The 27,792-nt window shown below is 37.4% G+C and overlaps 1 protein-coding gene across 3 annotated transcripts in view; it reads left to right on the forward strand.

Annotated features, from left to right (window-relative positions):
- The first annotated feature begins 227 nt into the window (after nt 1-227).
- The window catches only part of Lrfn5 (leucine rich repeat and fibronectin type III domain containing 5), a 310,572-nt gene continuing 283,007 nt past the window's right edge, over nt 228-27,792 (forward strand). For all 3 annotated transcript variants that reach the window (XR_003838430.1, XM_021179092.2, XM_021179091.2), the window contains exon 1: nt 228-2,074. The gene's annotated coding sequence lies outside the window, so the exon portion shown is untranslated. The remainder of the gene's footprint in view (nt 2,075-27,792) is intronic.

Raw genomic sequence — 27,792 nt, forward strand, 5'->3', positions numbered from 1 at the left:
AATTTTTATTTTTTTAAATTTAAATTATTATTCCCTTAATCACAGGTCAGTGGGCGACTAGATCAGGCAGTTCATTTCCAACAGAGGCATGCCCCAGAAGTTAGCTTTCTCCCTTCGGGTTTTCCAACGCATCCCCTCCCCCCTTCCTGCAACGCCCCCGCGCCTCCTCTGCTTAGGGATTTGTAGGCACAGCGCTAACCCTCTCCTTGCGCCCGCGGAAAATCGGTTCTCTGAACATATCCAGCCCGAAGTCTCAAAGGCCGAGAGCACAGCTGCTACTGCTTGGGGTGTCTCCTGTTTCTAGGGTTCTGGGAGGTGCGGCCGTTCTCGTCACTGCAGCTAGGGACCGGCTCTCGGCCGCGCGCCCGCCGCCGCCGCCGCCGCCGCCGCCTCCATGCTGCAGCGCCAAGCGCAGCTCCTCTGGGCCGGCGTTGCCTGCACGCACCACGCTGGGGAGCGGCTCTCCCAGGCCTGCCGGGGCGGCGGCTGCCAGCCCGGACTGCAGCTTCCCGCCTTGAGCCTGAGCTGAGGACTCGTCCCAGGGCCTCAGCCAGCGGGAGGGGCGCCCACCGCGCTGTGTGCAGCGGCGCAGGGAGGTGGTGAGCCCGTGCAGAGCAGCCGGAGCTGTGTGTGTGTGTGTGTGTGTGTGTGTGTGTGTGTGTGTGTGTGTGTGTGTGTGTTTGCCTGCGAGCTTTTCTTCTTCCCTTGAAGATGTGAGATGTGAATGGCTTCTCAGCTAGCTGGTCCTTAGGATTCTGGACTTTGTGGAGCTGTGGGCACAACGCACCCATATAATTCATGTTGTGTGGTCGGTTATCTTAGGGAAAAAAAGGCGCAACTCGACGGGGGTGGGGCAGATCCATGAAACATTCTGGAAAGGAGAAATAGAAAGAGAGAGGTATAGAAATGTGAATATTTAAAGACCTGAGAAGACTTTTGGAATCTCCCAGCTGGCCCTTCAGTTTTCCCGGCACGACTCTGGAGGTTTTCCACCTTTTCAAGTCATCTTGGTGTTCCTCTAGTATTTTGTAAGCCTCTTTCCAGCTAGCTGCGTGTGTGTATGCGTGTGTTTGTGCGCCTGTGTATGTGCGCGCGCCTATCGGATGCATTTGACAGTCTTTTTTCCAACTGCCCAGAAGCAAACGTGTTAACTCAGAGATGCCCCTCCGTGCCCAGGTTCTCGCAGAGCATGGAGGACACCCAGACCGGTTTTCCAGGCTGGATTCTGGGAGGCTGATCGGCTGTGAACCCAGGTGTAAGGATCACTTAATCCAGAGGCTTGGAGAGTGGCTGTATTAACGAGCTTCCAGGTACATCACAAGGTCAAGAGAGGGACTTGCAGCTGTATTATTTCCCTGCATCTTGACTTTCCTCTTTTGGTCCGAAGAATATGAATGTGTCTGTCCACAACATTTGAAGCCCAAACTTCAGCACTCCGAGCTGGTTTACTGTACAAACAAGGTAATGAGGATTGCTTTTCAAACTGCTTAACGAATCCCCAACGCTTCCACAGCCCTTCCAGGACTCCCTTTCTGCCCAGCGAAATGTCACCAGCTTTTGAATTCCAAGGATTTGGCTGCAGGAGAACTTGAAGGAAACGTGATCAAAGGGCTATGTGAGAAAGCGACTGCTCTCTTTGCCGGTAGGCTGGTGGGCTTCCGGACCGGATCTTGAGAAGGACCAGAACTGTTTCTCCCTCCCGGTGCGGTTCTGGGAGTGCTTGTGCAAGTGTGAGTGCGCGCGCGCCTGGCTGAGAATGTGTGAGTGTGTGTGAGCGTGTCTCTGTGTGTGCGCGGCCGCCCTGCTTCTGCCCGCTCCCCGGGCGCGGAGCCACTGGTTTCATGGGGCGATTTGCGCTGATTCCCCACCCAGCGGGACCTGCGAGCAGCGACGGCAGGGGCAGGAGCCACCTCTCTGACTCCCTAGGATGCGGGTGCTGAGCTATGGCAAAGGGCAGCGAAGTGATGAGCGAGACCCCAGTACGACTGTGAAAGCCACCTGGAGCCACCTTGCCTGGATCTTACCTGCCGGCAGAAAGTCTTCCTATGACCGTCTTTCCCCCTAGAGGCACCAGGTAACAATGAAGGACTACTTGCCTCACCCACTTTCCTTAAGGTCTTGTTTCTAGCATCTTATCTGCATTGCAGGCTACTTTACTTATTAATGTTTTGAAAATCATTAGAAAGGGCTGGGTATCCAAGGGCGCTTGCTCAGTGACGGGGTATGCAGTTTCTGGTATATATAAAATGTAAGTCTGTATCTGGACACTTATTGTGGTAGTGAAATCTATCTATCTATCTGTCTGTCTGTCTATCTATCTATCTATCCATCCATCCATGAATACATCAAGCCTGAGGATAGTTTTTGAAAAGGGCCAGGCTTGTTGAACCTGTCTGAAGGTGCCAGAGATGAACGGTTCATGATTCCTTCAGGCTATGGTTGCTGCGGACCATTTGGTAGCCAACCCTCCAGATACTGAAGTGAGATCCGGTGTTTGTTTCCCCGCCCCCCCACATCTATCAAAGATCTTTTATTTTTTTCTCCCTAGGACCCCTTTACCTTCTGTACCAGGTTCCCTTGATGTGCAGGATCTTCCCAGATCCTTTCAGTAGTTGTGAATTAAGAATCTCGAGACTTTGATGTGAAATGGAGTTTTCTTGGGACTTGGTTAGGATGAAAAGGAATTCAATGTCGAGTGTGCGTGCATGTGTGTGTGTGTGTGTGTGTGTGTGTGTGTGTGTGTGTGTGTGTGTGTGTTGAGACTAGGTGTTTAACTGCCAGGCTTTGATTTGAGGTGGCATAATATATACATGAAAAGAGGTCGTTTTTATATGTCTAGGAGAACGAGGCCAAAAACCAATAGCCACCACCCAGCCCAGCCCTAGCCCCAGCTCCAGCCCCAGCCCCAGCCCTAGCCCCAGTCCCAGTGGCAACATCAGCCCTGGCCCCACCTGCTTTATCTCAGAGGCGGACAGTGTTTGTTGTTGTTTGTACAATCGGTATTTTGAAAATTCCATCTAGTGCTTTGATTTAAAAGCAGGTTGGATTTAAGACTGCCTAATTAACATACGAGATCTGATATGTGAAAATGGAGATTCCCTTCACTTGAAGAGGCTGAACAAATTTAGTTAACTTCCGAAGCCCCTTATTCTTGGACCTTGTATATTCCATCTCCTTCCCCCACCGTTGCTTGTTCCCTACCGAAAATCCCACTTCCTTCTCGAGGGCGCTTGAATTAACAACATAAAGGTACTTCCAAAGTAGTCTCCTCCTCAATGTTTAATTCCAGAGTGAAGAAGGTCTGAAATTTTCAGCTGAGGAGTGCTGGTTTGTCTCCTGCCTCCAGAACTGCCTGCTGGTTTGGCCTGGTGGGTCAGTGGTTCGCTGCTCTAGGAGGCAGAGATAGGGACTGACCTATGAAGGTGGAACTGAGTGTGTGGTGGTGTCTTCTGTTTGCAAAAGCTGCTTAGGGTGTGCAGGGAGACTGCCTGATTGTCTTCCATCCCCTCCGTTTCTGCAGCTATCCATTTGATGGCATTTGCAGATCACAAGCTAATGTGTAGCTGCTCTTGTCCCTGCGCGCTCATGTCCGGACTCCTTCTTTGGAGTCTGGAATTGCTGCTGCTGCTGCTGCTGCTGCAGGGTGGTGGTGCTACAAGGCCATGAATGCAGCGGGCTTTGGGGGCTGGGCTCTACCACTGCAGCTGGCAGGTCTGCTTTGACACTACATGGGGCGGGGCTGGAGAGCTCAGCTAGCACCCTAGCAGACAGTGGGGCTCATTGTGGACCCTGTGACTGCCTGAGTCTGAAGGAAGGGAGATTGGGGATGAGTAGGGCAGTGGTGTTTGAGCATCGATTATGACTAGAGCCCCACTCCTTCATTCCCGATATATATGAATATTCAAGACCATGTGATGAAAGCTGGCTACAAAAATTGTTTGACATTCAAACATTGCGTGGTTTATCAGGATTGAAACCTTGAAGCTAAGTGCATTTTTTCTACATACCTATTCTTTCTCTCTTCTCCTGCTCTCCCAGATGACACCAGGTCATTTGCAGTCCTGTTTCGCCTTCAGTTAAAACAAAAACAAAAACGGTAGCATATGTAATCAACTTATCTTTTACTTCCAACATGAAGTCTAGGAGAGCCACTCTTCATACAGATTTAGTGTATAACTTCAACTCAGAGGAAGGATATAGATGTTAACTCAACTCAGGCAGTAAGACAATCCATACTCTACTGTCTTAGTTCTAATAAGGAAAAAAAAAAAACTAAAAATAACAAGATTTGAAGGAATTAAAGAGAATTTCATATCAAATGTCTTTTCTTTTTAAGTAAATTTATTTGAAATCCTCTATCATTCAAAAAATCCTACATACAATGCTGCCTTATGTGATAAACATCACAGAGAGATGCCTTTTTTTTTCCTTGCCCTAAGTTTGTGTGGAATATTGACAACATAATAAGTTGCAAGCCAATCACATATGTGAGAATGACCAGACATAAAATTTCTGGTGAAGAATGTTGGTACTTGAAAAATACATATTTTCCCATCTCTGGTTCACCTCTCTTTTGCCTTTACTCACTTAAGGTTTCATCTTTTGCAAGTCAGTTCCTATATTTGTTCACCCATTCTTCAGGGAAGGCAGACAAATCTGTAAACCAAATTTTAAATGCTCAGAAGCTCAGACAAATATTGTGGTTTTAAAAGGTCATTCCTTTGTGGAGTTAGGTTAAATGTTATGAGGAACTAGAGCTCCTAACATAGAGTAAAGGAATAAAGGAAGGAAGGAAGGAAAGAAGGAAGGGAGGGAGGGGGGGAGGGAGGGAGGGAGGGAGGGACAGAAGGAAGGGAAAGAAGGCAGGCTAATGATGGCTAAGGTGTTTCTATCCAGCTTGTTAGACATTATCCCTAGGTTATTCTGTTCTTGTTCATTGATGGATTATGACACTGAGAGTGAGTTTCCCAGCCAGGAACTCATACTTTACAATCATTTTTTAGTCATTCCGAATAGGAAAAAAAAAAAAAAACTGGGAAATATGGGCCACACAGGGACAGGGGCGAGCATAGAGTCAGCTAGAAAGGAGTTGACATGTGATTTCATCTTCTAGATCAGTTCCTTTCAGTGACTTCCCTTTTCTCTTTTTAAAAAGAATGACCTTGAACAAGACCTGTATTCTGTGTTTTGCAAACCTCTCTTAAAAAATGTAATGTATACAGAAGCATTCTCATACATTTCAGCTTTGATATGAGGCTGTACAGGTTTGTTTAGGGAAAAAAAGTTCATCTATTTATGTCTTTCACTGATTTCAGCCAAAAGTAATTTCTTTCCTCTTCCTCTAGAGAAATAGAAGAGATGAGGGTGTCTGAGAGAGAATGCCCCACTCTTCTTCTTTTTTTTTTTTTTTTTGGTGCTATTATTTTTTTCTCTCCTGCCATTCATAGAGTTTTGGTGTTGAAGTGTTATCTTCTTGTGTCACTAGTATTTAAGCACAGTCCCATGTTACACCCACCTCCATCTTTCCTGAAGGGACATCATTTCCTTTTTTCCTTTTAAGCCAGTGCAGTGCTGCTTGAAGCACTTTTGGCTTGGTGGTTTTGCTGACTTTTCTAGCTAGTGAAATTAGGACCATGTTTTCTGCTGACTCTCTCGCTGTGCTGTTATGTGGTAAGGATGAGAAGCTTGCAGCTATCTAACGGGGCTCCTGTCTATCAGTGAAACTATTCCACAACAACTATTCAGGTCTTTTTTTTTTTTTTTTTTTTTGGATAACACTGAAGTAAGAGGAAGAAGAAAACTCACTTGAAATTTTCTAAAGAATAAACTAGATAATCTGTTTTCTTATTCTAGTGATTTTATTTACTCAGAGATGAAACATACTGCTATTTTCTTCAGGTTTTCTTTCCTTTTCCTTTATTTTTTATACAATGAAAATAGTTCTAAGCTTTATGATTCACCGAAGAGTAATGTTTAAAATGTAGGCCTTATGCACGTGAGTGTGGCTCTCTAAGTTATACCACCATCTTATGTTAAGCCATTCCAGTGATCCATGTACACAGTGAAGTTTTGAGAATGGGTTCACTTACTCAGTCTCCATAGCTTATAGCCTCATTTGTATGCTTCCCTTTAATCTTAGAACCTGAAGAAGTATACTTTAAAGTTCCCGTGGTGTATGCATGGTGCTGTTTATAATTATAGAAATTGTTTTAGCTAGGGGTAAACCATATAATAGTACTCCATCATCCTAAATTATACAGTATTATGATACCCTCAACAAATACAGAAGAATTTTATTCAGAAATAGTTAATGCTAAATTTAAAGCAATTATTATTTATTTTTTTAAATTCATGGTGCTCTGGCAGACACTGCTCTGACAAAAAGCTTTCCCTCATGTTATATGACAATTTAACAGTAATTATGAATGATAGGTAACAAGGGATGGAAAATTATAATGTAGTTACATGATTATAGATTATACAAAGGACTATCGGTACACCAAAGCCAAGTAAAGTGCACAGACAGGTTTTAATATTTAAGCTACATAGAGTATTTTAATATTTACCTAAAACTGACTTTGATAGTTCATATTTCTTTTTTTAAACAGAATTATTTATTTATTTTATGTATTTACACTGTAGCTATCTTCAGGCACACCAGAAGAGGGCATTGGATCTTAATACAGATAGTTGTGGGTCATCATGTGGTTGCTGGGAACTGAACTCAGGACCTCTGGAAGAGCAGTCAGTGCTCTTAACCACTGAGCTATCTCTGCAGCCTGATAGTTCATATTTCGTCACCTACAGGGTTAGGTGGGAAATTATCTTGTTACATAGGAATTGCCAAGGTTAAATCGGGAAATACCAAATGACCAATTTCTTCCTTTCTTGAAAGTAGAAATATATTGCATGTTATGTCTTGTTCTCATTTTGAATATTCTTGGTATAAATAAATAAATAAGTTACATAATACATTGCAAACACTTTCAATGGAGTTTCTTAGTTTCTTAGAATTAGTGTTACAATTCCTGTGAATCATGATCACAGAATTTGGAATGAAAATTGAATCTAATTTTACATTTACTACAGAAAAGGCTCTAGAAAGGATATATAGTAAGATAAACGATTAAAGTTAAGAGTTCTTTAGCAAATGTTGGGAAAACTTTGAATTCTTAGGAAAAGTTTGAAAAAAAAAAAAAAGACTTTAACACATCCTCAATCACAACTAGTGTGTTTAATTTAAACCGGAACAGAAGCCCATCAACACTACTCACCTTATTCCACTTGCTTTGCCCTTTTCAGCTCCATTTAAGAAGTGCTACCCACCCAGGAAGGAACATTATTCTTACTCTCTAGAGGCCATGTTCCTTTGACCTCTCCAAACCAAAGAAGGACTTTCCCCAGGCTAAGCACACAGTCTCCTGCTAAGCTTACCCCAAGCCTCATTTGCTGGCTCCACAATAGGTTTTCCTGGTCTTCAGTGACATCACCAAAACTATAGGCTATCCACATTAAAGCAATTTACTACTAGAAGCATATTAACTACGTGAAAAGTAACTCTTTCCTTCTTTTGTTGTCTAGAATGAAGTATTCTTTCTCACTTGATTTTTTAAAAATTGTTTTCATTAAATTTTTTTAACAATTTAATACATCTGCTATATTTGGAAAAAAAACAGAGTAAATGTATATTCAAGCAATATTAAAAGAATTGGGAAGACTTTAATCATACCATGCAAAAGGGGAGAAATTCTACTATATCCAGAATTTTATTAGTACAAGATTTCTGGGCATTGATAAATATCAAATGATTGATTAATATTAGTGGTAAATATAAAAATAATAGTAAAAAAATTATGAAATAAAAGTGAAAATATTTCTGTATCATAAAAATAAGTCATGTATATTTACTTCTGAAATAATTGTATTTAATACATTGAATCCTTTCATTGTTTTTACACAATACTACAAAGTCCTTTAGTTTTAATATTTGATTTACTTTTATTTTGTATGTAAAAGTGTTTTGTCTGTATGTATGCATATATAACATGAATTGCTTATAATATGTATATCAACACTGATGCTTTGTTAAGCATGAAGACATATTCATATGCATGAAGACATAGTAATACTGAGTCACAGATGTTTTAATTCACTATGTCCCATTCAATAAAATTATATCTAATTTAAAATTGAAATTATCATGGTACTTATAGGAATTATGGGAGACAGGAAGTACATTGTGCTGTGACAGTGTGAACATATTTTTCTAATAACATGAAAGATATAAACACATTAAGTTTGAGATACACTTATTGACTGATAGTTGGTCCTCATTTAATGTATATTTTGTAGTAGATATGAAAGGAAAGATTGGAAATCATGACTGTATTTTAGAGGGATTGGTTTTATGCCATGCTTACTAAATGATATTTGAATTTTTGTTATTTACGTTTAGCTTTGTGCAACCTAAACCGAAAGCCTTTCCACCTCTCTGAACCTCACTTTCCTTACTTATAAAATGAGTTTTTATGACTGCAGGCTAAAACTATCTAGCAGCTTCAGGGTGATCAAATATGGGAAACTTAGGTGTCTTCACTGTTTTCGTCTCTACCTTAGCTGCCATGAGTCTAAGGAATGAACAATAAAGGGATTGGGAAGGCTTTACGTTCTATGATTGGAAAAATGAAACTATGAGGTTACAGTGACCAGAAGAAACACAGTTGGTGTTCTCAGAGGCCAAGAAGAAGAAGAAAATGCAAAATATGAGAGTTACTTCAGTTTAGGAAATCTTAGGAGCTTGGAGCAGGTCCCCTTGTCAGCACATGACCTATCCTTAAAATATGTTTGGACTCCTGATAGACACGGAAATTTCTATGAAAGTTCTAAGTTTTCTTGACAAGTTCTCAATCTTATGTTCTCTCTCTCTGGCTTCCCTACCAAGTTTCATTTTGACTAACTATTAGAAAAAATAACTTTATTGAACATGATTATTCAATATTTCTATTAAATATATCATAATGTCATACTTTTGACATCCTATATCTTCTAATTAATTTTAGCATGGGGGAGGTATTTTCATACATGGAAAGCACTGTTCCTGATACTGGAACTTGAAGCATTAGAAGTGAATTGCTTCAGACCTTCACTCCATAATTTCTTTGCTTATAAACGTACTAGTTAGAGACAATTTTATTTTCTTGCTGTTAACATTTTTACATTTTGTGCTCAGTAATGTTCAGTATCATTAGTTTGAACAGACTTTTTTGACAGATTCTGGTTTGTTTGTTCCACATGTCATTGAAGCACAGAATCAATGCCAACAATGAATACAGATTTTAGTGTAGCCATCATTGCTACTTTTGGGAGACGGAATAAAGAAAACCCAGGTCCAACACTCATGTGCTTTCTCTTTACCTGAACTTGAATAGAGCCTTTGAGGCCTTAATGTATACCTCCAAGACAGTGATGAGATAAAACTTATTTCTGCTTCTAAGTTTAGTGTCTAATAAAGTGTCTGAGATTGCTTCTTCAATATTCCTATTATATTTCTTACTCAAGATGGTCAAGTTACTTAAATATTCTTTACCTTACACCACACATACTGTGATGGTGTCTTTAGGAGTACCATACAAAACATTGAAACAGAGAAAGACAAGAAATGCATATTACTTTCTCTTAAATGATTTAGCCAGATGTGCCAGGGATTTACTGATATAAACAAGAATGATTATAATCATGTTCTTTATACTCCTTGATGATTAGTTATTTGCTCTTTAGTACATGCACAGAAACTCATGTCTCAGCCACGTCTCCCTTAAGATACAAGTCAAAATGGTATAGATGCTATTCTGAGAAAGTTTCAGTGTACAGTAAACAGCAAGCTGTCTTTCAGAGAGAAAAGAATCGAGAATAAAAATAGTCCTGGAGATAATGACATACTTGCCTTTTAATTTACTGCCAGACCTAGAGGTGATTTATTTCTAGAATATTAATTCATTTGTTTACATGGTCTTTTTAAAAGTAAAATCAGCAACTAGGCTCCAAGGAGCCTCTTCTGCTTCTTTATGACATGGACTCTTTTCTAACAAGGTGAGAAAAATTGGAACAGGAAGTTACACTGAATCTCCCCCTTTTTCCAACTATCTCTGAAGAGATATTAACTATGGACCATAATCTTGCATGCTTATCCTTTTATTCTTAAAAGATTTTACTTATAAAGCGAATGCAAATAGTTTTCAAAATTGACACCTCACATGTATATATGGCTAATCTTTTCTCAATGCCTCCTTGTCATCATTGTATATGCTCATGATTGCATATGGTCCTTACGGGCCAGTCCATTGCATGTTCCAAGAAAATTACACTAACTTTACTTTTCCTTTTACCTTAAACTACATTATTTTTATTTAATTTATTTCCCCTGATGTATGTATATTTTCAGTCTATCTGTTTCACTTTTTAACTTCCAAATAACAATTTATTAATAAAATAGCACAGTGGTTGGATATGAGAGAGCCCCAGGCTTCATAAGAGTCTTAGGCATTCCTCTGAGACAACATGTGTTCTTTGAGATCATAAAACGTATAACGGAGTCACTTAAAGATACCAACATAGCATAGATATTATGTAGTAGATAACAGTCAGCAGCATCACATGAACTTGTCATCCTGTTCCTCCTGTTAATTGCTGTTGATTTTCACTTCTACTTCATACTGTAGACATACGTACAACGTCATCGTGACCATCTCTATTTTTAACACATCCAAACTTAAACTCAAAGGATTTGATTTTATGTGGCCATAGTGTGTAACTAAGAGATAAGACATTTATAACTCAAAGATAAATACTTCTGATACTAGGAAGGGAGGTATGACTTGTATGTCTGGAGATTTTTCCTGTTCCCTACCTCTCATGACAGTCTGGTAAGGGTTACTACATGTCTGTTCTCCATATCTCATTCATTGATGAGGCCATATTTTTGAGAATGCACAAAAATCTTTACTACTTTTGCTTCTTGTATCAGTTTATAAACTGCTAAATTTTTATTTGTATGTTTATCAAAGCCTTTATGATTAGAGAATTTAACTTAGTTTGGAGGAAATGGGACTTAGAGAATCTGTCATTAAAACAGTGGCCTCTGTGTAACCATGCCCTGCATTTGACTTGGCCTTCTTTTTCCTTTGCCCTGAGATTGGTGCAGGCTATCAAGGCCATCTTTTGTGAGTATTCAGGTTTAACTCCTATTATGTTTTTTTTTTTTCTTTTGTCTAAAACTAGGGAAGAGTCCAGTAATAAAGTCATTTCCTTAGTTTGAATCATGTGTCTGATGATAATTTGTCAAAGCCTGTTCATAAACTTTAGAAATTTTCAAGTCATATTATCTCTAGAGTAACTCCTCTGGTGTACCCTCATTTGGGATCTAAGTCCTTTCATTTGGAGAAATGGAAATGCCTGCCAACCTTTGTAATCTTTGTGAGAATTTGCTTCCTTTCCTTTTGAATCAGTATTGACCTGTACCTTGTCATCTCAAGACAATGTGTTTTCACCTTCCCCTCCCACCTCTTGGAAAGGGGGGAAATGTTTCTAATATGTAAAGAAACCCGCTAGTTATGTTCCTCTGTTGAGGTGCAGTAGTCCATACGGTATCCAGCATCAATAGCCAGGCACATTGATGAGGCCACCTGAGAGCATCCAGACACAATTGAGCCTTGATAATTATAGTCATATGAATAACCTCTACTGCGGGAAGCAGAAGAACCAGCTAGCAAGCTGAGTCAAAACAAAATCATTTACTGACAAATCATGAACAATGAAAATGGGTGTTACTTTTAACCGCTGCATTATGAAGTAGAAATTGATTTCTGAGATGTGTGCCCTGGGTAACAGAGCTGCTAGTCAGACACTGTGGGTCTTTTGAAAGAAAAAAAATCATCATTAAAAAAAACTTTTCAATAAGTGTATACTTAAAATTTGCCTCCTGTAGGCATACTGCCTTTAGTCTGTGGTGTAATATATTTCTAACGAAGAATGATTTCTTTTTCTAAACTTTTAGGAGTGTTTGTTGATTCCACAATAGATTCCTTGTCTGAGATGTTTCCTAGTGTTTCTGAATATGCACAATATTAATTGCAGTTTTCTTGGTTCTAGAGCAACCACTTATGACTACATGTGAGAGGCTTCCATGAAAGGGTTATCTTCTTTCAGTTGGGTCCCTGACATCAGTATGATACTTAGGAACAAATGATCCTTGTTTCTCCACGTAGTTTTCCATCTTGATTTAGTCCAGTTTGACATTTTTTATTGTCAAAATGACTTGATTTCAATTTTTTCTTCTAATTTTTCTCCAGTAATTCATGTTTACTAATCATTTCTTCAGTAAACTAAATTTAGATTGGGCAATTTATGCTGGAATTTCACACTATTATTATTATGTAAAGTTATTTAATAATGTTTTTAATAACATATCAAACTAATCTATGTGCAAATCTAATAATTTATAGGTATAATAAGGAAGAAGTTTAGGTCATAGAGAAGTCCATATACATTATTTTATAATTACTCTAATTTATTTATAAAACATAATTAAAATTAGTATTGTCCTGGATCTTGTTTTTTTTTCCTCTTGGTAAAAATGGCATGTTTGTAAAGAAATGACCGAAATTACATTTCATGTGAATGCTATTTCTTTCAATGATTGTTTTAATATTTTGAAGGTTTTTTATTATAGTGAATGTGGAATGCTTAATTATAGTCTTTATTATTTCTCACTGTGGTTTTTAATTTTAATATTAGATAAAATTATATTAAATTAGCTATTTGTTATTTCTGTTAGTAGTGAACTCTAAAATAGTAAAGTATATATCCGATGTATTTCCTATGTCAGTATTTATACAAATTTATTTTGTAACATTATATGGGTTAGGTTCTTCATCTGTGGAATGGAACCAATACTGTTACCTACCTTATATGTTTGGATGAAAAATAATCAATTCTATTCATTTCTCACAATAATTTCTCAATAACTGAATGAAACCACCAATTATTGTTTATGTATATACACACACACACACACACACACACACACACANACACACACACACACACACACACACATATATATATATATATATATATATATATATATATATATATATATATAATAAGAAAATCATGACCTTATATACAGAAAGAAATGTAATTACTACATAAGTATTGCACATTTGTTGAATTGAAGAGGCAATATGTTTGGACTTTTAGCTCAGGCTGTAATGTTCGGCTTGATACACTCCTTATTGCAAGTATCTTGTTTTTTTATGACAAGACCCAGTAAAGAAAAAAAGCCTTTTAGGGTAATATCAAACAAGATTTTGCTTTCCAGATTTAATACATAACTTTGATTTTTCAAAATAAATGTAAATTTAAAGATTGTGTAAGTCCAGCGTAACTATAACTATTGTTAAGATAGTTGGGATAAAAATTTCAAAGGAACATCTTAAATAGTTTGTGATTCTCAGGGCATGGCCAGAGAGGCTAAAGATAGAAGCAGTTTTACAGGTTGTTTATGGCTTTGAAGTTTTTCAGGGAATGTTTTGAGAGGAAACGAGTATATGTATAGAATTACAGACATGAATCCAAGAAAGAGACTTAAGAACAGTAATATTTGAGGAAAATATGATCCTCTTCTTAGGCTCATGATCAATAAATTAAAAAAAAACTACTGTTCTTTCATCATTCATGAAAGTGGACTGTAATTTAGACAAACTTAGGCTTTGTTCTTATGGTTATCTCTGTAAACCTCTCCTTTTTTTCTTGTGATATCTTTAATTGAAGGCTGAAATACCTCTCTGAGGAGCCATGATTATATAATTTTAGCACATATTCTTCATTGATATAACATTGATAAATCAATATGCCAAATGCTTGAATTTATCCAGTAAAGAAAGTTTCTTTTATCCCAAATAGTATTGTATTTTAAATACATGGAGTAATTAATACTCCAATACTTAATGATGTATTTTTGTTCAGGTAAGAAAGGAGATTAGAAGGAATTTTGAAGGGAAGGAAGAATATCTACAAAATATATCTGTCTTGGTGAAAAATATGTCTGCTGTATGTGCTGGTTGACTAAATGAATTTACATTCACTCTGGTATTATGCGCTTTAGCAGGTAGCTAGAAAGCATAACACTTTTTTTATATGTTACAACAGGAAGAAGTGCATGTTTCCTTTTATAATCACTATCAATATGCTGCTGTTATATGTAATGCTGATATTTAGAACCTTTTAGTTTGAGTAATACACACACACACGTAAGCATACATGAACACTCATGTGAACACACACACACACAGAGAGAGAGAGAGAGAGAGAGAGAGAGAGAGAGAGAGAATCCTGATCATTGAAGTATGGGGGAAAAGGTCTTTAAAAACAGTGTCGTTTGCCCTTATCCTGGATAATTACATTATCCCCCTCCTCCCATTTTTCCCTCCAATCCTTCACATGCTCCAAGTCTCAGAGTTGACTATATTACTTAAAGGATCTGCAAAAATCAGGGAAGTAAAAGAAATCTTGTGTGTGTGTGTGTGTGTGGGGTGGGTGTTTTGGGGGAGCAATAGAAATGGGACAAACTATTTGAAGGGGGAATGGAAGGGAGGTACTTTACGAGGGAGAGAATGGAATGAATGCAGTGTGCTTTTGAAGATTTTCCTCTTTTGTCTCTTTTCATTTACCATTTGTGAAATGTCACTAATGTTTGGAATAAGAACTGTCAGCATTCTTGAACTGCCTTCAAAGATGATAGGAAAATTTTCGTGGCTAGTGTAGTAAGTAGAGGGGTCCTTGATGCTTCTTAGATGGAAAGGATCTATGAAGACTGGATGTATTTAGAAGTATCACTCCTTTTAAGTGTTTTAATCAAATGATTATATAAACTTACAACTTATTGTGTATGCAGTGTAGTGAATGAAGAGAAATTTAGAGGAAGGTACAAAATGAGACTGATAAGTACATTGGTAGGTCTAAACTTGTTGGAATCCAGGGTAAGAAACCACAGTTTTACAACATAAGATTTTGCTTTCAATACCTAGGCCATTGAGGACTCATTTAGCAACAAGAGATTCTTTGGATGCTTGTCCCATAAGAGACAGAATCTCACCATGGCAAGGGGAGGCTTACAGCAGTGCCTGTCTCAGTTTTAGAGTCATTGAAAGGCAAGAACCAGTCTTTGAGCAGGTTTGACTCCTTGGTGCTTCTTCTTTGAGATGGGGACACAATGGCAGGGTACAGTATGACACAATAGCTTCATATCATTACAGCACAGCATACAAAGGCAGGAGGGAAAAAGAAAAGAGAGGAAGGGAAGAAGGGTGATGCCAGAAAAATGCAAGAAGTTACTCTGCAACAGTCCCTCAAAATGTCCTCTTCATCTCTAATTCTGTGACTCTCATGTTGCTGTAATCACAGAATTTGGAAGGAACCATGGTGCTGGAATTGAGTTTTCCGTCCCCTTCATTTTCATTTACCTTGCCACCTCTGCCTTTTTATTTTTACTTCTTTTCTCTTTTTTTGTAGTTTTCTTTTTTGTTGTTGTTGTTCAAATTTATTTTCTATAAAAAGTCACTCCTGTTTACAGTAAAATTGAAAAGCCATTAAAACTTTGGTCAAATGTTAATATTTTGTTTTTATTGTAAGTGTTGCCTGATCTAAGTTTCCCTCACAAGCTCTGATATTTTAGAGACACAAATTAAAATTCATCAAGCCAATTTTACTGTAAAATTTTGGAACTGAGTAAATTTAAATAAATTTAATTTCAAGTGAAATTATGTGGTTGATTTCATTGAGAAACCCTGCACTATTCATTAAGCCTTGCTTTGTGCTACTATGTTAGTACACTAGCAGTCTATTCACATATCTATCACCTATGAATCTTCCATCTATCTACTGCACAACTTTATATAACTAGTTGCCTTTATGAGGTACTCTATTGCTGTGAAGAGACACCATGATCATGATCATGGCAACTATAATAAATGATAACATTTAAATGGGGGCCTCTCTTGCAGTTTCAGAGGTTTAGTTCATCATCATCTTGGCAGGAAGCATGGTGGCACACAAGAAACATGGTGGTAGAGAAGGAGCAGAGAGTTCTACATCTGAATCCAAAGGCAGCAGGAAGAAAGAGAGCCAAAACCCAAAGCCTGCCTGTAGTGACACATTTCTTCCTATAAAACCATGCCTACTCCAACAAGGCCACACCTCCTAATGCTACTTCCTAAATATTCAACTATGAGTCTCTGGGGGCCATTCTTTTTATTTTTCAGTAGGTATATATATATATATATATATATATATATATATATATATATATATAGTAGGTATTTTCTTCATTTACATTTCCAGTGCTATCCCAAAAGGCCTCCATGCCCTACCTCCCACTCCCCTACCCACCTACTCCCACTTCTTGGCCCTGACACTCCCCTGTACTGAGGCATATATAAGTTTGCACGACCAATGGGCCTCTCTTTCCACTGATGGCCCACTAGGCCATTTCTAATACATATGCAGCTAGAGACACGAGCTCTGGGGGAGAGGGGGGTACTGGTTAGTTCATGTTGTTGTTTCACCTATAGGGTTGCAGACCCCTTTAGCTCCTTGGGTACTTTCTCTAGCTCTTCCATTGGGGGCCCTGTGTCCTATCCAATAGCTGACTGTGAGCATCCACTTCTGTGTTTGCTAGGCCCTGGCATAGCCTCACAAGAGTCAGATATATCTGGGTCCTTTCAGCAAAATCTTGCTAGTATATGCAATGGTGTCAGCGTTTGGAAGCTGATTATGGGATGGATCCCCGGATATGGCGGTCTCTAGATGGTCCATCTTTTCCTCTCAGCTCCAAACTTTGTCTCTGTAACTCCTTCCATGGGTCTTTTGTTCCCTATTCGAAGAAGGGGCAAAGTGTTCACACTTTGGTCTTCATTCTCTTGAGTTTAATGTGTTTAGCAAATTGTATCTTATATCTTGAGTATCCTAAGTTTCTGGGCTAATATCCACTTATCAGTGAGTACATATTGTGAGAGTTCCTTTGTGATTGGGTTACCTCACTCAGGATGATGCCCTCCAGGTCCAACCATTTGCCTATGAATTTCATAAATTCATTTGTTTTAACAGCTGAGTAGTACTCCATTGTGTAAGTACCACATTTTCAGTATCCATTCCTCTGTTGAGGGGCATCTGGGTTCTTTCCAGCTTCTGGCTATTATAAATAAGGCTGCTATGAACATAGTGGAGCATGTATTTTTCTTACCAGTTGGAACATCTTCTGGATATATGCCCAGGAGAGGTATTGCTGGATCCTTCAGTAGTACTATGTCCAATTTTCTGAGGAACTTCCAGGCTGATTTCCAGAGTGGTTGCACAAGCTTGCAATCCCACCAACAATGGAGGAGTGTTTCTCTTTCTCCACATCCTTGCCAGCTTCTGCTGTCACCTGAATTTTTGATCTTAGCCATTCTGACTGGTGTGAGGTGGAATCTCAGGGTTGCTTTGATTTGCATTTCCCTNATGATTAAGGATGCTGAAAATTTTTTCTGGTGCTTCTCAGCCATTCGGTATTCCTCAGGTGAGAATTCTTTGTTTAGCTCTGAGCCCCATTTTTAATGGGGTTATTTGATTTTCTGGGGTCCAGCTTCTTGAGCTCTTTGTATATTTTGGATATTAGTCCCCTATCTGATTTAGGGTAGGTAAAGATCCTTTCCCAATCTGTTGGTGGCCTTTTTGTCTTACTGAAGGTGTCTTTTGCCTTACAGAAGCTTTGCAACTTTATGAGGTCCCATTTGTTGATTCTCGATCTTACAGCACAAGCCATTGCTGTTCTATTCAGGAATTTTTCCCTGTGCGCATATCTTCTAGGCTTTTCCTCACTTTTTCCTATATAAGTTTCACTGTCTCTGGTTTTATGTGGAGTTCCTTGATCCACTTAGATTTGACCTTAATACAAGGAGATAGGAATGGATCATTTCGAATTCTTCTACATGATAACTGCCAGTTGTGCCAGCACCATTAACAAATTCTGTCTTTTTTCCACTGGATGGTTTTAGCTCTATGGGGGCCATTCTTATTCAAACCACCACGCTATTTGTAGAACACTTAAAAGGTCTCTCTCTCTCTCTCTCTCTCTCTCTCTATATATATATATATATATATATATATATATATGCTATGAACTGCCACACATATGAATTCAGATATTTTTCTTTTATAATAGATTCTAGTATGCTTATGACATGCACAAACAGTAAGTATACTTATAATAGTCTCAGTTTTAAAAGTTTATGAATAAATTCTTTGCTGAAAAGCAGTGTGCATATACCTATCTTTTACTAGTTATAAAATAAATTTCAATGAAACTATTGAAGAGAAAATGACAAAGGCTTGACTTACACATAATTGAAACACCCTGGATAAGGACTTTTTTTTTTTATAAAACAAAGATCAACTGGATATTATTTCATTATCATAATTTATTTCTAATGATTCTACAACATGAAATTCTTCATTTTGATTAACTTCTTTTCACGTGTCCTATGACCTTTGTTTAAAGAATAATCTTACATTTTTTTTTTAAATCAAGTTTCTTCATGGTTTTCTATCACCATTTAATTTTAAGATCATGAGTGACAACTGCAGCAAGGTTGGAACAGGAACAATTGCTTTCCGTTTAATTTCTGGAAAAGAAAGTTCAAACCTTAAAGATGGCAGAAGCTGAGGAGCTTTGCCTTACATACCTGAGCTCTGCCTTCTACTTTAACCCCAAAAGCACACAGTAACTTCAGTGGCTTAGTAATTACTACTACTACTACTACTAATGATGATGATAATGATAATAATAATACTCTAACAAATTGTGTCAACTAAAAATAATTCATGCAGTAAGTTTACAAGCAAAATTGTCTGTGCTTGAGTTTGTGGTTAAGTGGCATATCTAATATGGTAATAAACCATACCAGCCTGGAACTCTATCATAATGCAGATTCTGGTAAGTGTAAGTCATATTTAGTGGGCTCAGGAGGCTTTAATAACAAATATCTACCAATGTTGCTGTAAACTGCACATGGAAATAAAAAGAGACAGTGTCTTGGTTGTCTTGCCTCATCTGCTAGAGCCTTGCTTATATCAGCTTTACATTTCAATTGCACTCATCACATTTCCACACACATCCTCTAATATCTCACAGTTAAGTCTAGGTCTTATTCTTTCTGTGGTTCAGTATTGAGGAGGTAGGAGTGTGTAAACCCCCTTTCCATTGTTACTTTTTAGTCAAATAATTCTATACTTATTAAACATTTATGGTGAGAATCCAGATTCAACACAGGATGTCAGTTGATGGTAGCCTTTGAACAGAATGATACAATGCCACTTACCAATGTGTAGTGTCATATAATATTTTGAATTATATATTAATTTTAAGATCCCTAATCATCAAGAAGAAAGTGATTTCTGGATCTGATAATATAAAATAGTTTGAGGTACCATGACATGAAAAGCAAAATTTCAAAATTTGAAATAATGTCTTCTAAATTTTATAGTGCAAAAATAAATATTTTATTAGATAAGCATACTTTAAAATATCAAACATTTTAGCTGTATATTAAATACTGCATTAATAATCTTTTAAATTCATTTGGATTAAATTTTTAGCTACTGCTTGTTTTTCTGTAGTTAATTTTATTAAAGTAATAGCATTGCTATCATTTGACTAAAGCTAACAACATACTGCTCATAACTCTCAACAAGGAGTATGTGCTGTAATTGATATCATAATTTATAATCTATTCTAGATGATTCTTTAGAGGAGGAAAACATCGAGCAAGGAAGGTTATCAGCAAAAATAGAACACAGCAAGTATTATAAAAATAGCATTCTCCTCCCTGTCTCTTTGAACCTGGGTAAAGCATTCCCCCTATGATTTTATACAGGCTCAAAAAGTGCTATTAAAGACTCACTTTTTATTGAGGTAACTCTGAGCTATTCCAAATATAACCATTACCAGTCTACAGTGATATGATATTTTGTTAAAACAGTGGTTGAATTCTCAAACACTTATTCTATATCACTGTTCCAAGCCTTAACTTGAGTAAGGCTTCTGTTTAAACTAATACCAATAGAGAGAAAACAAAGAAGCAAAAATCAAAACAAGAACAAACAACCAAATAAAAACAAGACAAATGAGTCAATCGTATCTCCTTTCATATATTACTTTACTGTTCACACAAAGGTTTTATAGTATTACTAATTCTATCTTTTTAAAATTTTATTTGGAGCATAATTATCAACTTTTTTTTTCTTTTCCTCAGTTAAACCTGATTACTGTTCTGATAATACATTTCTTAAATATTCTATTTTTTATTTGATAGGATCTTGCTATGTGATCCAATCATGGTAACCTGGATTGTCCGACTTGAACTCATAATTCTTTTCCCTCAGTCTTTTCAGTGCTGGGATTTCAGACATATGCCACCATGACTGCCTTTGAGTAAAAAAATACTTTACTTACCAGAAATCAGTTCTCAGTTTAGTAGTTGATGAAGCAAATTTAAAGATACACACACATACACACACAGAGATACATATACCCCCCAAACACATATATATCCATATATCAGAGGACAAATTTGTTTATGGTTACTTGTTCCTTTTTGTGGCTTCTGAGGATGGAATTCACATGGCCATTCCATCATCATCTGTGCAGTGGATACTTTATACACTGAGCTAGTCCACTGGCCACAAAAGTATTTATGGTGCTGATTGCTTTTTATATCTATATCATAACTAAGAGACGGAAATTTCAAGGTATATTAATGAACTAAAGAGCATTGTTCTGTTATGGATTTTGGATTTCATATAGCCCTTTGCATTGGTCTTGTGAATTACCTTGATTCATCTTGATTCAAAATCAAAGTTTGACTTTGGAATTTATCTTATTATATAGTTGCACGAGGAAATTTATTATAATGAAGCTTATAATAACAAAATACATTTTATAAACTCTATTATAATTTAAACTTCAATAATAAATGCATTTTCTAATCAAATATGGTATCACTCCTTAAATATGTATTTCCAAAATTTATGTAATCATGAAATAAAAACTTTGGTTTACATAATGTTATAATCCTTGTATAAAATTACATATTTTTATATATGCAAATATATATTAATTCATATTTATGACAGGAAACAAACACTCAGAAAATTAGACAATGCTTCTGTCTGTGATGAGAAGGTTGTGATAATTTTGATTTTTATATTTTTCAAAATTTCTCCTTTATATGTATCATACTAATGTGATTATCTAATATCTCATAATAGTAATTCAAGTGTATTTTCATGGTATTACATATTAAGTAAAATGTGTTTTTTCTCATGAAAGGCTAATATGCATTATATATTTACATACAAGCTACAAGGTTAAACATATTTTCAAAAAATTTTTGTAATATTTCCCAACCATTCTTGTGATGGGGTTAGTTTTGCAATCATAAAGCCTAAGCCTTGTTCCCGTATGGATTATCAATACATTGAAATGGCAGCAGGATTCAGTCTTTCAAGACTTTTATTTATGTAGGTATTAAAAGGGGTTTGGAGGTGGCAGAAAACAGCCTGTAATGCTTGAGCGCTGAATTTACTTTAAGATTTAACCATGTCTTTGACTTCCATAATAAAATACATTTCTTGCTGGGCTTGTAGTTCACAACTTCCTTTTCTCAGAGACAGGAATCAGAAATGTTGTCATCTGCACACTTGGTCACAGCAAAGTTTATCACTCAGGTAGAAGAGGAGGTCATTACATTAGACACAAACGCTTAGAATACATTTTACTGTAATATCATAAAATCAACTGTATGCTCAAATTAGCTTAGATTTATAAAGCAGACAAATGAAGAGAAAAATATCAGAAGTCCTACGAAGAGGACAAATTTGAAAATTAAAAAAAAATAACTAAATTAAAGATTAACAGATTTTTTTCTAAAAATATGTAATTTTTGGATGTAGCTGGACAACTATATATATATATATGTATATATATACATATATATATATGCACACACACACGCAGTACACACACAGAAAACACTGACAAAAACACACAGATAACACACACATCTCTATATTTATTTCTCAATCTCTCTGTGTGTATATATGTATATACTCATATATGTATATATACATCATATATATATACATACACGCACACACACATATGTGTGTGTGTGTGTGTGTGTGTGTGTGTGTGTGTATAGCCCTAGATAGCCTGAAATTCAGTTTGTATAACAGGTTGGTCCAAACTTACAGAGGTCATCCTGCCTGTACATGTGCCTTCCTAGTGCTGGGATTTCTGGTGTGCACCTCCACAGCCAGTACAGTTGAAGTTAAACTTTTATTTTTTTCTAAGTAAAGAAATTTCCAAAACTAATGAAAAACATTGCTACAACTATATGCATTTCTACAATGAAAACTTCTATATTTTATCCTTTAAAATATATTTATGGATAAGAATTATAAGTTATGAGCTGGGCATGGTGGCACACGCCTTTAATCCCAGCACTTGGGAGGCAGAGGCAGGCGGATTTCTGAGTTCGAGGCCAGACTGGTCTACAAAGTAAGTTCCAGGACAGCCAGGGCTATACAGAGAAACTATGTCTCGAAAAACAAAAACAAAAACAAAAACAAAAAATTATAAGTTTCACAGAATTTCAGACTTAATATTTTTTGAAAATACCAGTTATTGAACTTCAGTCTTTAGACATGCAGGAAAAGCACATTCCACTGAGTGATTTCTTCAGTCATTTCACAATTAGGGTTCATAGTAAAACTAGAAATAATTTATTTGACATTATTTTCTGCTATTTTAACTGAAATATGATTCCCCTCACTACATAATTCATCCTATTGAATGTGCAATTTCTTGGTGCTCAGGATAATCACAAGGCTGCAAAGACATCACTACAAATTAATCGAGAAAGTTCTCTTCTTTTCTAAAAGAACCCATAAACTCATCAGCTACTAGTTCCTGTTCTCCCAACTCAGAAAGTTAATTTCTGGAAAACGCAAAGCAATCAAAAGAACTAATAAAGCAACAAAGACCTATAAAAACATTTAAAAATCTCAAGATAATTTAATTTTTTTATTAATTAAATGTATTGGGGGTAGAGATATTGATCTGTAGTTAAGAATACACATTGCCTTTGAAAAGGAGCAGAGTCTGGTTTTCAGCATCCATGTAGGTAGCTCACAGTTTCCTGTAACTTCTGCTCTAGGGCATTCTATGACTCTGGTGTTCACAGGACCTGCACTCATTTCTCTACTTACACATCTACTCACACAAAATTAAAAAAACAAAAACAAACAAAAAAAACATAAACTACTAAAAGGTTAAAAAAAAGGACACTATTTGACTGGTTTCCAAATGCACAATTCATATTGATTACTATCAACCTATACTCTCTACCATCTTTGTTCACCTCCGTCCCAAATCTCTTTCCATGTTTGACTTTGTGAATCACTGAATTGATTAGGACATCTCTGTCTGCTGGAGAGGGAGTTTGGAGCTACCCATTGGAAGCTGATGTCAATAGTGAGTTTAGGAACAGGAAGAGGTAGGATGCTATGAGCTCCTGTACCTCCCATGACTGTGTACAGTAACAGTCTTATGTGATCCCAGTGCAGGTAACAGTTACTCTAACCATTGGAACTCTTACAAAGGACAACATTTAACGAGGGGTGGCTTACAGGTTCTGTCCCTTATCAGCAAGGTGGGAAATATGGCAATGTCCAGGCAGGCTTGCCACTGGAGAAGCTGAGAATTCCACAAATTTTTCCAAAGGCAACAAGGAGAATGGCATCCTTTAGCAGCTAGGAGAATACTCTCTTCAGCATGGTTAGAGCTTGAGCATAGGAGGAGACCTCCAAAGCCCACCCGCACAGTGACATATTTCCTCCAATAAGGCCATGCCCCCTAAAAGTACCATTCCCTATGGGTCTATCATATTCAAACCACCAAATTCTTCAAACACATGAGTTTATTGGGGCCATACATAGTCATAGCATAATGCAAAGTATGTTCAGCCTAACTTCAAAAGTCCCCATAGTCTATCACAATGTCATTAATGTTTAAAAGTCCAAAGGTCAAAGTCTCTTCTGATATTCATAGTCTCTTTACTGTATTCTTTTATAAAATCGAAATAAAAACCATATCATTTCCAACATATCATGACACAGGATACACATTATCATGCTGAGACATCATAGAGAGGAAATGCTTTACTAAATCAAGACCAAAATCAGCTGGGCAAACTCCAAACTTCAAGTCTCCATTTTTTATATCAGAGTACTCTTCAGATCTCTAACTCCTTTATCCTTGATGACTGCTTTTGGCAGATCTGGCATTCTGCAGCAATAAACTTTACTCTTTTGAGCTGTTTCTACTCCCTGTTTGAAGGTTTCCTGGGCAGGTTCCATGGCTCTGACATCTCTAACATCTTACAATATCCAGGGCAACTTCAACTTTACAGCTTCTAGTTTCAATGTGTGGGACTTGTACGTGATCTTCTGAGCTCCAGAAAAGGGGTTGGGTCACTTCTCTAGTTCTGCCCTCTTCTGCACATTAGGTTCTGTTTGAATCCACTCCATTGCTGTTTCTGTTCTTGGTGATCATCCCATGGCACTGATATCTCCAATTCTCTGGAGTCTTTCACTGCAACTAGGATTCACTGATAACTTTTCATATGCTCCCTTCATGATGCCAAGCTTCAAATTCTTTGCCCGATCAGTTCAGTCCTACAATGAGGCTGCACCTTCATCAATGACCTTTCATGACCTCTCTCAGTGCCAAAATTCAGCTGTTCTTCATAACCCCTTCATTCCTGCAAAACCAGTACTACTTGGGTGACTCTTATACATTACCAAGTTCAACGGCAGCAGAGGGTACTATCTTAGTTATCTCTGGAACACATCTTTTTTCTCTCAGGAAACACTTCCCAAAAGATTTCACATCAGTAATGTTGGTCTCTTGTTAATCACCACTAATTTCGTAGTTTGAGCTAATCATCATAAATTGTCCCAGTAACCCCTTCCAGTTTTGACTCTAATTCCAGAGCCACATGGCTGAAGGTTGCAAGTTCTGCTGCTTGCTGGGGCTAGAACATGACCTTCCTTGTTTTATTATTCTATCATCACTAGCTTTATGTTTTCCAATTCTTTCATTTCTTAAGGTTTGCTGCCTTGGAACTTGCTCTGTAGATTGACCTTGAACTCAGAGATCTGTATGGCTGTTTCCTAAAGGCTGGGATTAATGGTGTGTACCAGCACACCATTAAACTTTTCTTCACCTGGAAGAGAATTTTCTTGCTCTGTACCAGGCTTGCCTGGAACTCAGAGATCTGCTTGCCTCTTCTGTCTCCAGGGATTAAAGGCTTATACAACCAGGCCTAAACATAAATTTTTCAGATTAGATCTTTATCAAGTTGAAAACTTAGAATACACACCATAATCTATCTCTTGTCTATTTGACACATAATCATTTCTCTGTATGCCAAAATGAAAACAATAACCAAGTCATATTAGTGCATATCATAATATAATTCTCCTGTGTACAACTCCAAATCCATGAATTTAGTTGGGTGGGATCTTGCCTTGAGGTCACCACTCCCTTAAATCCATTTAATATCCTTGAACATAGGATTTATCTTCATTCAACTTCCTGGTGCCCCTTTATTGTTTTGAGCAATATGGTTTTGTATATTTGTTTGTTTGCTTTTCCTATCTAGACTTGCTATGCTTATTCAAAACTATTCATGAGAATAAATCACAACACAGAGTCTAAACTTTCTTGATTTGAGACTATCTTTGTCAATGCAATTAATCTGATGAATCTCTTCAACTTAGCCTCAGGCTGAGTCCTTGGATAAGGACAAAAAGCAACCACATTCTTTACCAAAATATCACAAGAAGAGTCTCTAGGCCATATACTAAAATTCTTCTCTGAAACATATAGAGCCAGAATGCCTCTACAGTTCAAATAACTCTCAGCACCACTGTCTTCCATAATCCTAATAGGATAGCCCATTAAGTATTCCCACTAGGATGGTCCACTTAAAGCATTCTGTTGCTTTCCAAATCCAAAGTCTGGAAATTCACATTCTTCCAAACAAAAACATTGTCATGCTTATCATATCAATACCCCAGTCTTGGATACCAACTTCTTTCTTAGTGAGGGTTTCATTGCTGTGAAGAGACACTACAACCAAGGCAACTCTTATAAAGGACAACATTTTATTGGGACTCAGAGGTTCAGTCCATTATCATCAAGGTGGGTAGATGACAACATTCAGGCAGGTATGGTCCTGGAGAAGCTGAGCATTCTCTACCTTGTATTAAAGACTGGCAAATCCAGGCAGCTAGGAGAAAACACTTTCCACAGTGGGTGGGGTCTGAGCATAGGAGGAGACCTGCAAAAACCACCCACACAGTGACACAAGGCCACACTCCCTAACAGTAACATGCCCTATGGACCAAGCATATTTAAGTCATAACATTGACTAAAAAACATCAGGTTAAGCCAGGAAGCCAGGTGTGGTGGCGCACACCTTTAATCCCAGCACTTGGGAGGCAGAGGCAGGAGGATTTCTAAGTTTGAGGCCAGCCTGGTCGACAGAGTGAGTTCCAGGACAGTTAAGGCTACACAGTGAAACCCTGTCTCAAAAAACCGAAAAAAAAATTTCCCTGGAATTTTATTCATTTATTTACTCTTGTAGAAGAAACAATAAAATGTACTTGTATTTTTATTTACAAATGACAATCAATAGTATTGTATATTAGAAATTAATTTTATTGCAAATAAAAACTTTTCTCTCAGTATTATCATTTTATGTTTTAACTGAAAAGTAATTTGCAAGTTCCTCAGTTAATTTTTTCTGGTTTCCCTTTCCTTAGATGCTCATGTAACATTTGTTTCATATTCTGGACAGAAGCTGTTCTATAAGGGTTAGGGCTCTCCGCTGTATCAGCTCCTAGTTCCTGTATTCTGCATATACAATCCTCTATGTTCCTCAGTGAACTATTACAATGACTTTTGTTTTTAAGAGAAAAATATAGAGGAGAAAATTCATCTCTCCAGCCTAGGCCTCTTCTTAGATTGTCACATTTTGCATCTTTAACCCATGGATTCATTCATTTAACACATGTTTATTGGTAAATTTATACATATTGCACACACATACTGTTAGGACCTGACGTTATGGCAGTAAATGAAAAAAATCTGTACATGTTGAATTTGTTGAGACGGCAGATTAATAGGCATAGAGATTCTTAAAATTTGATGCAGTATTAATTATGGATGTTGTGTTTGCCTCTGCCCATGTTAGAACTAATGTGATAATAGAAACGGGTGCTCTTCCCAGTGTGGGTAAGGATTACAACCATGAAGCTTCTTCTGGGTCTACTTCAACCCATGCTCCTCATGGTTTACACATAGTACATGTTGGATTACAGTTTGAATGAGGCTGCTGTTATGGCTTGTGAATTCCCGTTTGAGGAGTGAACTGTTGCAGTTGAGTTGTGAAGCTAGGCGTCTCTTCTTCTGTGTTTAAAACATACACAGGTACATGCTCACCCACACCATACAAACACACACACACACACACATGTGCACCCCACATCACACACACCAGAGAAGAGGGGTAGGGAAGGAGAGAGGAAGAGAGAGAGAGAGAGAGAGAGAGAGAGAGAGAGAGAGAGAGA

The sequence above is a fragment of the Mus caroli genome, chromosome 12 (assembly GCF_900094665.2).
Source record: "Mus caroli chromosome 12, CAROLI_EIJ_v1.1, whole genome shotgun sequence".
In the NCBI taxonomy this organism is placed as follows: domain Eukaryota; kingdom Metazoa; phylum Chordata; class Mammalia; order Rodentia; family Muridae; genus Mus; species Mus caroli.